Source organism: Condylostylus longicornis, unplaced genomic scaffold (genome assembly GCF_029603195.1).
Source record: "Condylostylus longicornis isolate FDR11 unplaced genomic scaffold, ASM2960319v2 ptg000010l, whole genome shotgun sequence".
Classification (NCBI taxonomy): domain Eukaryota; kingdom Metazoa; phylum Arthropoda; class Insecta; order Diptera; family Dolichopodidae; genus Condylostylus; species Condylostylus longicornis.
This window is the reverse complement of record NW_026577979.1, coordinates 8,371,782-8,391,457: the sequence shown is the minus strand read 5'-3', so window position 1 is coordinate 8,391,457 and position 19,676 is coordinate 8,371,782.

Below are 19,676 nucleotides of genomic sequence, written 5' to 3'. Positions count from 1 at the left end.
AATCTCTTAAGTATGACAGTTTTAATAAACCACTGAGTTTAATACCTGTATAATAGAAACTTATAATTATTCAATTTTATGATAAGGTCATAAATATTTTGAATTTCTTAAGATTTTTTCATTTTATATTTTTACATTAACTTTTATATTCAATATGCCTGCAAGGTCACTTTTATATCTATTGTATAAGATTATCTTAAGTCTGTTCACTCCTGCATCAATTTAAAACAAATTCGTTAAATCATAATTAAATTTTATTGACAAACTTTAAGGTCACCTACTATTTGAGTAATTTAATTCATTAAGTGTTATTAACTTCCTTTTTTATTATAATGTTACCAAATTTTATAAAAAGTTTTCATAATAAAATTTTTAATAATGGTCCATGAACATAACTGGGTGACATAAATGGTATACAAATTATTGTTTTTTATTTTAATAGGATCATCTATATCGCTTTCTTAATATTTGTAGTTTAATATTTGAATTTAATATAAATAAGGATTTTCATCTTTATATCAGAAATTTATATTAAATTTTAATATACAATGCTTTTATCGCCTTAGATTAAGATCATTCATTTTATTTAGATAAAAATCTAGGGAGCAGATAAAACTGAATGTTAAATACATATTTAGAATGTCCGTCAGGTTTTTTAAGTATTGCTATATTATAATAATTATGTACCAAAACTAGTCAGACAGTGCAGCAGACTGTTCTATGAAATTGTAAAAATAATACACTAGATTTGTCACATAATGCATAAGAAGACCTTTTAGTTAAAAATTAAAATACAAAATTATCTAAAAATATTAATAAACAATTATAACAACTATTGCTAAGGATTTGCAACTCAACTTCTAATTTCATCCAATTCAACATAATTTGATTTTAAATCAACTCAATTATATTATGCAATTAACTAAATTGTTAGCAGTTCATGTCAATTTTACGCAAATTCCACTCAAATAAAATACAATTAAATTCAATTACATGTACTATGCAGTTCAATTTAGTTATACTCATTCCAATTATGTTAAATGCAATTTAAATGAGTTTTATCATATTTTGAAATTTTAACCTGTGTAACAATGAGTGAAATCCCAAATTGACAATTTTAAAAAAAAATGTCCGGGCTTTTTAAATATTTGACCTTTAAATAATTGTAAATGCTACTTAAAGCTAATCATGACAACTACTACTATAATATTGGCGGTGTATAGAATTTCTTTTTAACATTTTCATATAACAAAAACTATTCACCAAATTATTTTTAGATATTTTTAACTACAGGTGAAATTTTTTTTGGACAAAAGAAAGAACAAACACATTTTACACATATCATATACAAAATTTTTAGATATTTACAAAGCAAAAATATAAAGTAAAACAAAATCGCCTTCAGGTTGTCGTTCATTGTATTCCAATCATGTTCAATTCTCAATGGAGAGAAAAAGGAAAAAGAAAACCTCTTTATGATTTTTTTTTAACAAACCGGGGACGACAACAACAAACAATTTTCAATGGTTTATTTTGTTTTTTTGTTTTTCATATAAAAATAATTTTTGTTTTTGTTCTTTCTTTTTATATTTTATTTTCATTTTATATGTATATATATTTTCCCGAGAAAAGGAAAACATTTTCTAAATAGTTTTTCCTTCCTTTCTCCATAATACTTAATGTTAATTTTGTTATGTTCATTTTATGTTAGATTTTAGTATAGAGATTTGGTTAAAGGTCATATTGACCTAAAAAACAAAATATTCTTGTAACTTGCAAGTTGTTGTATAAAATACGGGTATTGTGTAATCACATACTATACTTACTCATTATGAAAACAGTACAATTTTATTATAAATATAAGCGCGTTTTATTATACAAAGAAAATAAAGAAATATACAAAGATTATAGAGAGCATTATTATTATTGTGTTGCTAGATGCTATATGAAAAATTCTTGTTCAGAATGCAAATGACCAAACATTTTAAACGTGTATTGTTCAAATGATCATGCATCCTGTGATAGTGAATCTACATACCATTTATGTATAAGTTTTAGTAGTGTATGAGAATTGTAAAGAATTTTAAAAGTATCAATAGTTTTCCAACTAGTATCAATAATTTAATTTTGTTTTTTTTTCTTATTCTTTAGAATTCACGTACAGAATGTGTTGACATAATAATAATGGCTCTAAATTTGTGTAAACGTTGATCTAAATACAGCATATACAAAGAAGATTAATCCAAACTAAAATTATAATATTTTTGTGTTACAGTAAAATGAAAAGTTAAATTAATTTCGATAAATGTGAAAAGCAAATTTATATTCCTTTAAAAAGGAATTCTTGAAAAGAATTTCGAAGTTTCTTTAAAATTTCTTACAATCAAAACCGTAAGCAAGTGACTTAGAATAAATAAAGAAATTATAGTGAATTAAGTAAATATTGCAAATTAAAAGTTCATTGAATCAAATAATTGAAAAATACTCAAAAATTATTAAAATACGAAAATTATATTTGCAAAACCAACGCAATTTATGGAAGAGAGTTGACAAATTCCAAATGAAAAAAACCTCTGAAATAAAGAAACTTTTGACAATTTATTGTTAAATTTTTACAAGAATAATAGGGCATAAAAAATTCAGTAAAAAATAGCCTTCCTAAAGTCAAAAATCTAATAATATTGGGAAGATAAGATTATAATAGGTACGTAAGCAGATGATTGACAGAATTTCCGTAACTAATTCAGAGAGGTTAAACTTCTTGTTATTCCATTCCATCATTATAAGTAGAATGTAAATTTTCTGTAAATCCTTTAAATTCAAACAATTTAACATTAAATCATAGCTTCAATCACTAGGATAAAAAATATTCTTCATACAAAATATTTGCCTTTAAACCATTTCTTAATAATACGACCGATTTTATTAAAAATATTGGACATTCTAACAAGGTATTTATTTAAAAAACAAAAAGAAATTTCATTAAAAATAATTATAAAGATCATAAAATTGTATGTAAAGGGAAAATGAAGGTCATCTACCATCAATTTGATTTAAAAATTTAATAAACTTAATTTGGACAGATGTTTTTAGTATCTACACAATATTGAGTCATAATTTTTGTTACCTTTATTAAGAAGGTCTTGAGAATAATTGCTTATTTTACATAAAGAGTACCTTGAAATGTAGATGAATTCAAAAATATTATACCATGACTTATGTATTCCTTGCCTTTCGTTTAAATTCGTTGAACGTTTTCAAAATTCTTTTTAAAGATGTTGGATAAAAGCCCTCAGACCTTTATACAATAATATTCAAATTTATTTTCATTTAATTAGGAGATCGTCTTATAATTCCAATATTTAGTACTTGAAGCTAATAATTAAAGAAAAATTAGTGTCCATTTTTATATTTTAAATCTTATGAAAATGAACGTTCATAAAAATAGTATCTAATTTCAGCTTACTAGTATTCCTTTTAAATTTCAGACATTATTTTAAGCGAACAATTTTTTTTCCAATTACATTGAAATCAAGCAACAATTTCTCATAATTTCAATCATCAATTTACAATAATATTGTAGTTCACTTTTCCTTAATTCTCACTTCATAAATTTAGCATGTCCACGATTCACAGAATATGATTTCATATCAATAATATAATATGTAGGTCCAATCTGGTAATAAAGCTCTTAAAAATTTTGTATAGTTTTCATTTATGGAATAATCATTACTATTTAAAAAAAACACCTACATAACTATACAAAAGCACACATATTGAATATGAAAATTTGATTTTTCTATAATTCATTCGAAAATCACCATAAATTCAAAAACTTGACTCCTATAATATTGCATGTTTTCACGCCATTTTATAAAATTTATATCATTTTCAAATAGTTACCTACAAATACGGTATTTAATGTTAACATAAATTCTTCATGTATATACACTTTCTATATTATTAGAGTTGATAAGGTAAAAAAAAGGTATTTGTGCATGCATGCATGTATAAAATAATATGCATGCATGCATGGACTCTTCATGATGATATGAAATGTAAATTATAGTCTCCTTTTTATATAAATTGTGTTTTACCTTATCTAATTTCTAGTCATAAATAGAATGTAACTTACGACTATATCATAATGCATATACGGGCATGTTATTGTAGATGTACGTACGAGTATATAGGATATTGTAAAGGGCATAAAATATTTTCCGTCAGTAATTAAGATGCATTCTGCTTTTCATATGATTTAATGTATATCTACATACTATAAAATATTATATAGATATAGTAAAGTATAGAGTATCTGTATGCTACACATATAGTGCGATTGCAATGTTAAATCAACCAATTTAGAAAGTTTTTTTTATTGAACCGGAAAAATATTTTCTTTGGAATATAATAAGAAGTGTTTAAAATATTTCAAAATGCACTTAAATTTTACATATATTTTGTAGTTGTAGCAAAAAAAACTGCATCAGGGAACATAATAAAGTGTTCCCAATGTATAAAATGGAAAAGTATAATTTCTGGTTTAACTCAAAACTGCATAAGACTATTTATTTATTAAAGCAATTTTCATTTTGAATAAAAGTTCACTTAAATATTATTCAAATCATCTTTAAATTTAAAAAAATAAGTAAGTAAAATTCTTAACTTGAAATTTCAATGCAATATTAAAATAATTTATAATAATATCAAGCGCCATACTTAAAATTAGTATTTTTTGGCTAAGCCGAGAGCAACTGAATGGATAAATTACTACATTTTGTATACCATCGAAATTAAACACTCGAACAACACTTTTCTGACTGAAATTACATTATATAAGTAAAAGATAATCACTTAGTTGTTCTTTCTCACTTAGTGAGTAACTTGGTGAGTTCTTAGTGAGTAAATAAGGTCTTAGTATTTTGTTCCTATTATTGCATACTGCTTTACTGTTATTGCATAATTTCCCGAATTCATCCTGCTTTATAATTTTCTGAAACCTTCTACTATATCTTTACTACTCCCACTGATATTACTCTAATTAATTTGGTTTAGATTGGTATTTAAAGTACCATTATTTGTGGACTATGAATAACACACTATCATAATATTTTAGGTGTGTAACATAAAGCAAAATAGTGTAAATCCTTGACTATATAATAAAATAAAGCTCAATGCAGTTAAAATAAAAAAAAATTTACTTTGTTCAATAATATTTTCTAGAATTATTGTACAATTTAAAGAAAGTGAAAAATAATAACACATTTAATAAATTTACTCTCTCATGTACTCACATAATTTTTTTTTTGAATAATTACACTTTAATACCTTAACAATATGAGTTTAATTACATACATTTAAACAAAAAACATATCAATGTTAGCATCTAACAATTCCATAAGTATTTAACTTTAAAGAAACCCTTATATCATTTTTTAAAATTATTATTTCGATTAACCCTCATATTACTATTATTTTGTTCTCCATTCCCCCGTTTTTATTTTCAAATGATGTGTTTTACAGCTCAACCTTGTGAATTTTAAAAAATACACGTAAGTATATCATGTGATATTTATTGCATTTATATGAGATTGAAACTAATTTTAAGAATCAATAGTATATGTATATAATATTAAACATAAATATACTCTAAAAGAAGCAGGTATATGTGATTGAGAGCAACTCTATGTAATTTGGCCCCCTTTCAATTTTATAGCTATACAACAAGTGTACGGATTCAATTTTTTTCATAAATAAAATTTAACATTAAAAATTTTATTGTAATTTTATTTTATTTATTATTGTTATTGTAAGAGCTCAATGGTACTCAATTTGTAATTTGTAGACATAGCTATATACATGTTATACTGATACCTAACGTTCTTTCGACAATTTATATTATGCATACCCATAATATATATAAATTCAGATATACATATTATGTAAGTATATAAAAGAATGTAAGACATTATATTCTAAAAACAGAAATCAAACGAGAAAATAATGTCGCTTTTTAAAATAAATAAAATTCCCCTATGATAGAAGCCAGGCGTCAAATAGAATTTATAATATATGAATTTAAATACATAAAATATGTTTATACCTACATACATAGGTAATATATGTATATAGTTTTATATATTTTGTATATTCATAACAATTTTTACCTTCGTATATAATTCTACTCAAAAAAGAAATCCTTTTTCTTTGAAGGTATTCTTAAGATTGAGCTTTCCAATTCATTGAAATCAGTTTAAGACTGGAAATAGAGTAAAAAAATTTATACTCGATTTCTTTTGAATATAATATTACCTTTAATTTGATAAAAAGAGAAATTAGAGCATAAATTATAAGAAAAAAGGCATTGTCATTTAGGCAATAAATAATTTTACTTATTTCGAGTTCTTGTGCTGCGCCCATTACATTAAACCATTATATAACTTCCATCCAAACATCTACAGCTTCTTATTAAATTTAAATTTATTAAAATTGAAGAATTTTCTATATTCAATTAAAGTTAATTAAATAAAAATTAAATGAGGGAACTTCTGAACTGTATATTGGTTACTGGACTTCGTATGGAATTTCAATCTTGCAAAAAAATTGATAAAATTGTTGTTAAAATTCTTTTTATTTTGCATTTAGAGCAAGTGAATATCAACGAAATCGTAAGTCCTTCCCCTTTCTAAATGATTGCTTTATATAAATATGAACAATTCCTTGAAAACTTAAATTTTATAACTTCGGTGGCAACCATTTTCTTCAAATTAGTAAAATAACAATAAAAGAGTTAGAAAAATAATCCTCACAGGGGTAAAACATTAAAGAGCTAAGACGAGAGTCAGACAAGTTAATTAATAGTGTTATAACTTAATTGGTGTATCTACATTTAATAGCTCCATATTTAACATTCATTAAAATTTTATTGTATTACGAAATTTTTAACTAATTTTCTATGTTTTTCGAATAACTTCTTTAATTTTATTTATTTTGTATAACCAACCTCAAATTGTAGTTAATTTTAATTAATCTCTTGTGTTTCGTTGCTTACCATTAATTAATTTTTTATAATAAAGGCTAAATTCTGCAATAGGTTCTCAGCATCCAATTTTTGATTTCAGCTGTTCCTATAGAAATGCTTGCAACTCAAAAATATTATAAAATATATTTTATGTATAATAAAAAAACCAATAAATAAAAATATAATTTAATGGTACTTTATTGAATTTATTTTTTAAAAAAAAATTTAAGCATAAAATATTTATGTTTGCATGTGTATGTTTATAAAAATATATGAGATGATCACATCCAAGTTACAGAATTGAACGAATATGAATACTTTTGCCATAGTAACTGTCGTAATACTGTTACTGCAAAAAAATATAAAATAAAACGATATTATCATAAAGGTAGACGCACAAATTGGTACGTCAATATGTCGTCACATAGAAGTACATACGTGTCAACATAATGAACATAATAATGAATATGTGTATGTCACAAAATGTAACATTGTTGTTGTTGTTTTTTTTTAATAAAAATGCTAGGTAGAAGTGAAATGTAACGGAAGAAAAAAATTATAATATTGTGAAAAATAGAGAAAGAAAAAAAATTGCTCTCTTTTTTTTTCTATTACGCAAAATTATATTTGGAAAATATTTATTGGAATTTTGTCATTTTTGATTTTTTTTCAGATTTCTCTGTTTTTTTCTTTACATCCTTTTCCTAATACTTAAAGTACATAAAATATACACAAAATTTATCCTATTATATTTTAAAAGTGCTTTTCAATGTTTTTATAAGATGAATATTTTATTATTTATATGTGCGCCACCTATAAACATAATTTTCTCTCAAATACATTGTTGTAATATAAGGTGCGCTCTGTTAAATAAAAGAAGAGAAAATTGCAATATGTGTTTGCGCTCACTTCATTGCATATTTCAGCTTGAGTGTGAGTTAAGTTTGAGTTCAAATAATTAAATAGCATGCAGTTTTGCTCAAATAGACCAGTTAACATTGTTTTTTGGTAGTTATTTTGTTATGATATGCATCGCTGGCAAAAATTTCTCATTCTTATCATGAAAAAGAATTCAATAATATTAATTTAATTTTATATTTAGAATTGAATTCAATTTTTCTTTTACGAAATTACAGTTGATTATTGAAAGCAATTCATAAAAATTTGTCTATGCACAAATAATTTTTGGGATAACTCTATGTAGCATTCTCCAATTTTTTTCATTTTCTTAGAGTAAAAAATTACAAGTCTCACATGTGAAAACCGATGGTATTGGCGCCTAAATGTGAATGCTCAATAAATAGATGGGTAATAATGAAAGTTTATTCTGAATGTGGCTGGAGCTGTTCAAATTAACTGGAACTTTGCCAATTCAAACTGGACATCCATACAAGCCATTTATCGCTTGAATTTCGTGAGCTTGAATTTGCTCCTTTTCTCTAACATTTTATAAACTATTAAAAAATTACTATATTAAAGAATGTTTTTAAAATAATGCATATACATCGTAATAACAATATGTGAAATAACAGAAATATTCAAAAATGCTTATTTGAAATTTCTTAGCTGCCTCAAAAATCCAGTTAGTCCATCAATTGAAATTACAACTATAATTTAAACATTTCAAGTTATAGTTGTAATTTCAATTGACAAGAAGATTAGTTCTTTTCATATTCCTATTCAAATTTCATGTCAATAAAAAATACATATATGAATTATTTTACTAAAATGAGAAATTTTATTTTTACACAGATTTACGAAAGCCAGGAAAATCGGGTAACAATTTACATAAGAGCTTCAACTGGGGCAATGCTGAAAATTTAATCATATTTTCTGGTAAAAATAGATTCAGTTGATTAGGAATTATGAATTTTAATATTTCCTAATATTCTATTATAAACAGGACTTGCCTCTAATTCCCTGAAAAGTTAAAATTAAAATTACAATTAATAATGTTTAACTAGAAACAATACATTCAAAGGAGACATGCTACTTTGCATTTCTCATTACGATTCATTGATTTGATTCAAGTTTATTGTACTTAACTTTAAAATTTAATAATATCAATAACAACAACCCTGTATAAACAATAAATTTGATATATACACATGTAATTAGAAAAAAAAATTTTAAACGTATAATGGTAAAATAGGAAATATTTCACTTCTTCACAAACAAAAAAGAAAATCGAAAAAAAGAGAAGAAAAATATAAAAACAAATAGGATAATAATGTTTACGAATTAAAATGTGAGAACCTGGCGGAAATAAGAAATAAAATAAATAGGTAATAAAAATATTTGTAAAAAAAAAAGAAAAAAAAACAAAAATCCTTTAAAATTAAATTGAATACAAAAATCACTTCTAAATTGGAATGAAATGATTACCTACTACGGAATTCTTCTAGTACCAAATTTAAAAATTGATCCACAACAAATACTTTCCTTCCTATTCTTCTTTTACTTCGCATACATATTTCTATCATCTCGTTCACTCTTTTTACCTTTATTTTCTCGTTCTTTTTTTTTATTATTTTGTTCGTCTATGTAAGGATTTTAAATTAATGTGAATTTTTTGAATAAATTTTACGAATAATTTGTTTAAATTGGTTGTGTGAACATGAATAAAATATATTTGGGAAGGTATATAAAAAAAAAAAACAAAAAAAAGCAAATAAAAAATCAATAATAAAAAATAAAATTGTTAATATTTTTTAAAAGATATTTTGAACTAAAGCTAGGAATTTTTGATTTAAACTGTAATATTTTTTTTAACATGCGTGAATTGTATACGAATTGAACCGTTTTTACGATTATTAGGGACGAAAACCAAATTTTTTAATTTTCAAATTAAGCAGAATAGTTTTGGAAATTCTTTCTTAACAATAATAGGTTACTAACGCCTAATTAGGAGCACATGGTAATTTAATATGTATTTATTAGAGAAATTTTCTTAAAACTTTTGAATTTGCACATAAAAACCTCTGAAAGTAAGAAAGCCTTTAGTATCAATCATACATTGTTGGAAAGTGACTTTTAAGAGTTTTAAAATGAGTGCACTAAGTTGGTATTCGTGCTACATTTCCTGGGTTGTATATAAAAATGCAAAAAATGGAATATATCATCCTGCTATTCGAGTATTATCCGATTGCTTTAAATCTTACAATAATCCAATATTATGAGTTTGTGTTAGGGTTATATTAACTTGCATTCTAATAAAATATGAATTCTGTGTTAAGAAAAGCTTTTGAATATCCTTATCTTGAAAAAATAAAAATTGTTACAGTAATTTGAAATTCGTGCAAAATGAATAAATTTCTACATGTTACAGGAATGTACAATTTTAAAATTATTAATTGATATTAAGTACTAACTATGACGGTCATACAATCAATACGCTAAATTCATATTTTATTCTATCTAAATCATAAATAACAGCAGAGTCAACTAACACTAGATTTGAATTAAATTGAGGTAATTAGAGAATACAGCAAAGTTTTTGATAAGCATAATAATAGAAAGGAGACATTAGATATCGAATATTGGCAAACTTGAAAATTTTTGAATTACATTGTGTTAGATTTAGAATCTCGATTAATAATGTTGTCATCTATTATTGTAACACAGTTGCCGCATGTAGTACACACAATCTATTGAACCTTATTAATCTGATTCAAAGTGTTAACCTTTAAACAACTATTTCAGTCATATAATAATGAAATTAAAATAATGTATGTTTAGTTATTCCCGTAAAAAAATTATTTTAATAAAATTTAATTTACAATAATTCAAACATGCATAACATTTTAAATTACCAACAGAAACGATATAAAATCCAATGAGTGCTTTTTTTAAATTCAGAAAGTTCTTTGAATTCGTTGTAGGTGTATCTTGAAAATTACATAATAAATTAAACTTGAGAGTCGCTAATATACACCATATACAAAAATTTTCCAAATTTTTAATCGAATTGCTTCGCTATCTCTTAAAAATAAATAAAAATATTGTATCCTTATACTAATTCTTATTTAGCAATATAAAATTATTATCAATAACATTCTAATTAATCCTGTAATTTTGAATAGAAGATTAGCAAAAAAAACACTTCAAAGAAATTCTTATTACAATTTACAAGGTATAAAATTAAAATATTAATGCGATAAACATTTTATTCCAACAACAACAACAAAATAACAAATATTTTCATTTTCCAGGAGCAACTACATTTTAGTATAAAAACTTTTCATATTAATGCGATTAATTTACATAATATTAATAAAAATGATAAAGAATTTTTTGGAAAATTTTCTCTTGAAAAACTCCCCATATACTCAAACAATATTTGAACTTAATAAAAATGAATTTTATAAATTTTTTTTGTAGAAAATGAATTGCAAATTAGAAACAATGAAATACAAAAATACAATTTAAATGGGAATCATCAAATTCTGAACAAAATCCAATCAATTAAGCACGATTATGAATAGATTTAAGTTAATTCCAATAATACTTTTAAAAGAGATATGGGGTGTCTTATATATGTAGATAATAATAGGCATATAGCGAACATTTCCTTATTGTAACTCGAATGGTTTTTATTATGGTTTCTATAGAGAATTATTTTGCGCGAATAATTCAACTATGTTTTAGTTGTTCTTCTATTTTGGAAGAATAATAAAAGAACTCTTATAAAAGCTTATAAATTTCATAATAAAAATGAAAAAAAAAAATAAAAAGAAAACTGGTATCTTTGATACCTACGTTCGATATTTAAATTTGTTGAGAATACTTAAAAAAAAGGAAAGAATAGGAATATATTTAAGGAAAGTATAACTATGTATACATAGACGTACATACTATACATAAGTATATTCAAATACACTATATAGGAAAAAGAAATAAAAATATTCAAATTGTTTTGCATTTTAAAGGATCGTTTTAAAAATAATACAAAAAAAAAGAAAAGTGTATATACGAAAAGTAAAAAAATTTCATTTTTAAATCCTCAAATTTCTTCTCCTTTTTCAAGTTAACCCTCACCTTTTTTCATTAAATGTTGTGCTACTATGAAATTTCGAAAGTAATTTGATAGACATTTAATATTCCTTACAATTTTGTAAACGTAGTTAACTCAAACGAACGTCATAGTGATTTTAGGCTTAAATGTTATATATATTTTGAGCAGATAACTGTATAATGTGCTGCGACTTTACTGTCTGGTGGTTTTCTCTCAGAGTCAGAATATAAGTAGGTATTTCTCTTTTTCTATTTTGACGAATTCAAAAAAACAAAAAAATAAGTTTTTTTTTTTTAATTTCATTTTTATTTTCTTATATGAGAAGTTTTGCATTCGATCAGTCCTGGAAGACAAGATAAACACCTGGAAAATAGCATTCGTGATAATTTTTAATAAATTAAATGTGCGTACAATTACTAGGTTCGAAATTATTGCGTCGATATAAAAAGTTAGATCATGCATTAAAATACATTGTGAAAACTCCTTCTAGAGAGCAATTACAATATTTAACTCATATACGAGCATCTATGTACTACAGTTTACTGACAATAAAAAAAAAAACTGATGTAACAGCACATAATCGACCTCATTGTTCAAGTTTTGGCACGAAAACGCTTATTAAACACTTATTTCAATAAATTCCTTGAAATTAATAAAACTTGGAAAATTGAATATTTGGTTTTGGTAAAGGTTCACTTTCTGTGGTTCAATTTGACAATTTTAATAAACAGTTCTCAAATATTAAATTTCAAGAAACATCTTACAAGAACTGCAATTTTGAGTACACAATATTTGATTGTAATTTCGGAGTCGCAATTTTTTCCATGTATTGAAATTTTGCCTTGAAAATAATACATGCAACTTATTCAACCTATTAAAATATATCACTTTGTATTTCATCATTCTAGTTGATTTTTAAACTCTCACAATAATTATAGTTATATACAGAGTCTTACACGGCATCTCTGCGATGCCGTTTTTTAATTTTCTCAATGCTAAAGAGGCTTTAATGTTGTCAGGTTTTTTTACATAACCAATTTTTCTTTAACTTAAATTTTTAAAGGAGTGAAGTTCCATGAAATTAAAAACACCTTTTTGATTAACAACTTATAATTAAATCTTTTTTAGTACTACAACTAATTGCTTTTATACTAATGACAGGACATACGCCAATAGAGGTTCAAGTTATGATACCCAATTTTCTTAAATAAATAATGAATTCAGGGCTAAAATGATTTCGGAAATTCAGACTAACATATTTTTCTTTCACGTTTCATACATAATAACATCCATGAAATAAAATCTGTAATAGCACGAAACTAAAAATTTGCTATTAAAAAGAAAAAAAAAAAAACAAAAAAAAATGAAAAAAATCTTAGAAAATCTTCATGTTGTTTTTTCTATATTATTTATTTAGGCTATTTTTAAAGGCAATTCAATGGTACCAGTAAAAAAAAAATATTATTTTTTTTTTACATTATACAAACAGAAGAGCACAGAGTTTATGTTTGCGTATGATTTAGAGAAAAAAATTGAATCTTCTTTTATGATTATACATGTTATATGAGTTTATGTGCAATATCATGATACAGTTATAAAAATGGCGGTGGCGTAAGATTTAACATTATTTTTTCCTTTTTTTTTTCATGCCGATCTTTATTTGCCTACGTAATATATCCCCAAATGGAAAGGTTAAGAACTTTCACTTATGTTTTTTTCTCATATACAAAATTTCTATTCTATACGCCTTTCCTCTGTTATACTAAGTTTAATATCTTCAATTTTCAGAAACGAATTCGAAAAAATTGTGTCCTTAACAAAAATAAAAAATGAACTAAATCATAAAGAAAAAGTATACAAACAATTTTTTATTGGTACAAAATGACGAAAGAGTTTTTTTTACTTCTGCAATATATGAATAGGGTGTTCCATAAACATTAAACGTCATCATGTGCACATATTTTTCTACTTCTGAATTAATGAACATTATTATTTACTCACATTTATAGTAAATAATAATATATCAACGTCATTATCAATGTTTTTTAAAAAAAACGCTTTTAACATCCACTCTTTCAAAAAAATTCAGGAACAAAAAGGATATAAGCTGCAGCAAGTACATTTTTTTTAAATATTTTTAAAAATCTTTTGAAATACTTTAAACCAGTTTTGTGGCTATCCGCTTTAAGAAATAGATTAATTGGTCGTGATCACCAAAAACTCACAGAATCCGCGAATGTAATAATTATGCTTATTTAAGTTGGAGATAAATTGATTCGTATGTAACACCAAGGAGACATTGATAACCCCATAAATTATATTTATTTTTGACCTGAGTTCAATTTTAACTTTTTATATCCACTCATCTGTCAGCAATTTTCCATTTGCTCGTCCGCCAGTTTTTGAATTTCTCATTCGAGAACAATAACAGCTAGGGATTTGAAATTTTGTATAAATGCATATTTTAGCTGCAATCAGATTGCTTTTTAAAAACTTTTTTACTTCCTACTTGTTCAAATTGTCATTGCTTGTAATAATTTCATATTAATATAACTTAAATGTGCACTATCTACATATTGTCTACAGATAATTGTTTACTGATTTTAGTGTTTTATGGAAGTTTATTATTTGCTTAATTATTATCTATCATAATTAGTAATAAATACAATTTGTGTTTTAATTGTGAAAATTTTCTCGAAATAAAGTAGATTTATTTCATGAACATCGTGTTTTAGAAAAGATCTAGTTATATTGTAAAGTTAAATTGGGAAAGTTATAAATTAATATTTTCCCAATTGACACAGTTATGTAATTTTTAAATGTGGCACATGCAACCTTAATGAATCCGACACAAATTTTTTCTTTAATTTCTATGGATTATCACTCATATATGCCACAGTTTATTCTACAATAATAAACAACAACAATAATATTTTATTACCACGTATTGAATATTCAAAATACAAGAAATGTGCAATAAGCTCCGATTTTAAAATTATTAAAATTAATAGCGCCCTGTACTTAGGCAATTTTTCCTTTAAATTAAATTTTTAAAATATTTTTTTTTCTTTGCTTTCCTTTTTCAAAAAAAGTAGCTTCTTTTTGCGTTTTTTGAATTGAAATAATAATTTTATCGATTACTTTCGAAGGAAGTTTGAGCAACAATAACAAAAAAAAAATGTAATCAAAAATAACAATAAAAAAAAAAAAAAATTTTAGTGAAAAATTTTCTTAAAAGAACCTTTCGAATAGAAAAACCAATAAAATAGATATAAAAATAAAACATTCATATTTGAATGTCCTTTAAAGGAAAACAAAAAAAAAAGGATATTATAATATTATGATCCTATATTTTTATGTCATATTTAAAAAAGAAAAAGGAAAATATTTTCTTGAGTCTAGTTTTAACATTTTTATTTAAACTTAAAATTCCTTTTCGTTTTATTCTTTCTTTCTTATATGCGGCTATCAAATTTAAGGAACACTACATAGATTCTTTAGTATTCATTTCATTGACACTAAGAAAATAACTAGAATAGAATATATTCAAAGAGTGTAGGAACTGAGGAAACTGGAAACAAAACTGGTAATGGTTAAAAAAAATATTTTTTTTTTCTTTGTCGGAAAATATTGGAATGGGATTAGAGTAAAAATTACTGACATTTTACATTTTACTTTGCTTTTTTTGAAAATATGAAAATTTTAAAGGGCAAAAAAAAAATTGGGTTTCTTATGGAGTCTTATAGAAGGCTTTTGTCCCAAAATATTTATGAACTTTATCAATCCTTATTTAAGATTTCTTAATACACACAATAAGTATATTTTATTATCTTAGAATTTATTCAGTCCAAATTCAATATTTTAGGCATATCTACATAATTTATAAAGTTGGAAAAATTTTATTTTTTTTTTTATTTTAAAAAGTGCTTGAAAAAAATATTAATTTTTTATCATGAGTTCAATATTTGTAAAATTTTAAATTGTGTAGCGATTCAAGAAAATATTTTATCAAGATTCGTTGACCTATATACGTGCATAAAGAAAGTATTTAATGGAATTTAATGTTACAGGAACATTGAATCTTTGTTAAACAAAAGTTATGTTTTAAATTATCAGTAATTATGCGTTCTTTATATACTGTTTTTGCCTTTACAAAGCCGGTCTTAATTTATTATTAACATAGTCTTAATATTATTGACGGTTAGAAAAAAATATTTAATATTATTTTCTAATAGCCGATCGCTTAAAATAGAAAATAGCTTAACTGAATAAAAATATGCATAGAATGGGTCTTGCAAAATTTAACTTCAACCAAATAATTTCGACTTCAAAAATCATAATATTCAACTAATTGTAATTCCAGAAATTTGATATTTTAACACAAACCTATTACTAAATTTAGATTTTAACGAGCATTATACAACGCCCATATAATTGATAATTGCAGTAACCTGAAAAAGAATAGACTAAGCCTCTTTTAAATTGATCTTAGTTCAAACTAATTTTCGTTTAAAAACAATAACTATGTTTTTTAAATATAAGAAATTCAGCTAAATATCAATCAGTAATTTGAGACTCATAGAAGCACCTATAATTTTATAATTTTGGAATTGAATAGTTTTGATTTGTTGAAAATTTGAATTCAAAAATTTTACAAAAATGTAAGTCATATAATTAGAGCAAATTTATAATTCATTAGTACTTGTATCTTGTATACTTTTCATCGGCATTATTAAGTTATTAATGTGGTAATTCCAAATGTTAATATTCAACTCATTTATTAAAAATTAAATTGTAAGAGTTTTTTATTCCAAAATTTTGTATATTCTTATTGACAGTCTAAGTTAGTGCTATTACAAATGTGTATATTTGCAGCGTTTCAAATAAAGAGAGAAATCTTCAATCATGACACCATTAAAAATTATAAAATTAAGTCCTTGCGTTAAAGTTCATATAACAATTACTTGAGAACTCTTTTAACTTTCTTTCCATGAACTTACCGAAAACCATGAAAATAAATCATTATTTTTCATTTAAAACTATTTCTAAAAGAAATTTAATAACTAACGTGAATTCTGAAAAAAAACTCATATGATTTTTAAAGAGTACTTTTGTTAAAAAACCGTTCAAATAAACAAAGATTTTCAAATAAACAGTAATAGTATGAGTTAAAAGTTATAAAATTCTCTAATTATTTTCAATTTATTTTCATTTCATATATGTTGAATTAAAAAGAAAACACTACACAAAATCCTTAACTTTACAAAATTTATTATTAAACTAGACTAACAGAAAAACTTACTATACTTTCTTTGTGTAAATGACTTATATGTGCAAATAAAAGAATCAAAATAAACAATAGTGGGAATAAGAGTATAGAAACATTTGTTTCCTTAATGCCGGCATACTTTATTGAGTAATCAGTGGAATAAAAGTAATAGTACATTTTAAGCATAAAGAAATTGTGAAAAATTTTAAAATTTCCAAAGGAAATTTTAATAATTAAGTGAACGTTTTGGTGTACGTTGTAGAATATTAAAAGAAATTTCAATGGTTTTAGGTCTATATGAACTTTTCTTATTTTATTTTTAAATAATTTTTTACGATTAAATAGAATTTCACTTTTTTATTACTTTCTTCCGTACTTTTCCGTAATATAAACGCATATAATCTAATCGTTTGGCAAAAATTTTTTTACGAGTAAATCCTTTGTCCATTTCCTGAGTTTTCTTTTTTTTCATTTTAAATTTTTTTAATTTAAATGAATTTTAAGCTTGTTTTAACCTTCAAATTTCTTTAATTTTGGGAAGGTTTGATTCAATTATTTTCTACCAAGGAGCCTTTAAATGTGACATATTTCGGCTTTAATAAATATATTTTTTTGTATTAAATAAAATTTTATATGCTTTTCTAGCTCTAATTCAAAAAATGGTTTAAAATCTGTTATATTGATTTGCAGATAGAATTTTCAATTAACATTTAATTAATACTTAATTAAGCAGACGAGTTATTTCTGCATCTAAGCAAACTGAAAAGAATTAATGACAAAAAATATAATTTGAGTCTTAAATTTCAATTTAATACAATTTTAATTGAGTTTCCATTAATTCGCTAATTAATCATTAATTTACGATTACCAACTCATAAGAATTCTTTAAGATTAAAAAAACATGTAAACTAGCCTCAATATTTTTCAAGTTGAATATAAAAGTTTTACACTTTTACATTTTTAAGTTTATAATAAAAAATTTTCATTTATGTTTTACTACAAAACTTACGCACGTTTATCACTTAAATTGTGAATAATGGCCAAGTTATTAAAATTAAAGTAATAAATTTTGTATTGTTGAGGCACGGGCTAAAATATTAGCTGAAATAAAAATTTAATTTTTTTTTTTTTGCTCTAATATTAATTCTGTAACAAGAGAAAAACTTTTGTAATATTTTTTCTCTGTTTTTCATTTTATTTTATTTTTTTGTATTCGAAATTAAATTTTTGTGTATCTTTAGCAATCATCTTTGTTTTTATTGCTGCGCGCCGCCGTCTAAAACAGAATAATAACGAAATGTAATAAAAAAAAAATGTTTTTGAGATAAAAGAAACATGAATGTATTTTTCGTGATATTGTGGAAGAAGGTTTATGATGAAGTGAAATTTATACAGTTTTTTTTTTGTTTTGTTTCAATTTTAAGCCTTTAAGTTACAAGAAATATGGGGGTGGAAAACACAAAAGAATCCAGATAAAGTGAAAAGTGCAAAATATTTTAAACGCAAATATTTTCATTATAATAAAGTGAAACAAAAGTTACTAGTTTTAAGCATATGTTTATGCGAATATTATAAATTCCAGTAAAGAAGATTATAGTCTAGACTTAATTTGAAAATTAGCGTTTGTGTAAAAATGACTGAAATTTTGTTTTATTTTAATAGTTTTCTTTTAATGATTTCTTAACAATTTTTTTTTTTCAGAGTGCTGCAGCAAACAAGATTATAGATATTTTCATTCTAAATTAAATTTGTAAAATAAGATTTTATGTTATTGTTTGCGTAAAATAAATTTAGCATGTACGAGTAGGAATAAAAAAGCTTCTTTAGATTTGTTCGCCAATTTCTAGTTATTTTTCAACATTTCTAGTTCATATTAAAAATAATAATCATGTAGGTAGCTAGGTTAAGATATTTTTTAATTATCAAAAATATTCAAATAAAGCAATAATAAATATTTAATACTTTCATTTAACACCTGACCAATGGTGCAGTGTTTATTGCATCGTTCCTTCAACCAAAGAGTCAAATTGCCAGTTAAAAAATTAACATTAACCACTTACTATATTTCCATATTATCCAATATTAATAATATCAGCAAAATAAAATAATAAATATAAGTAACCTTAAATATTTACTATTAAGGAAACTAAGGTAGACTTCTCACCTATCTATAGCCAAAAAAAAGCACAATGTCACAAGAAACTGATGCATGGTTAACTACGATATCATGCACCAACCCTATACTCCTCGCATGGGTGAAATGGAAAAAAAAAATTTCACTTAATCATAGCTTGAATTAAGACTGCAATTTTTTAATTCCAATATCAGTTTAATGCCAATTTCACATCCGACTTCGATTTTCGAATTGAATT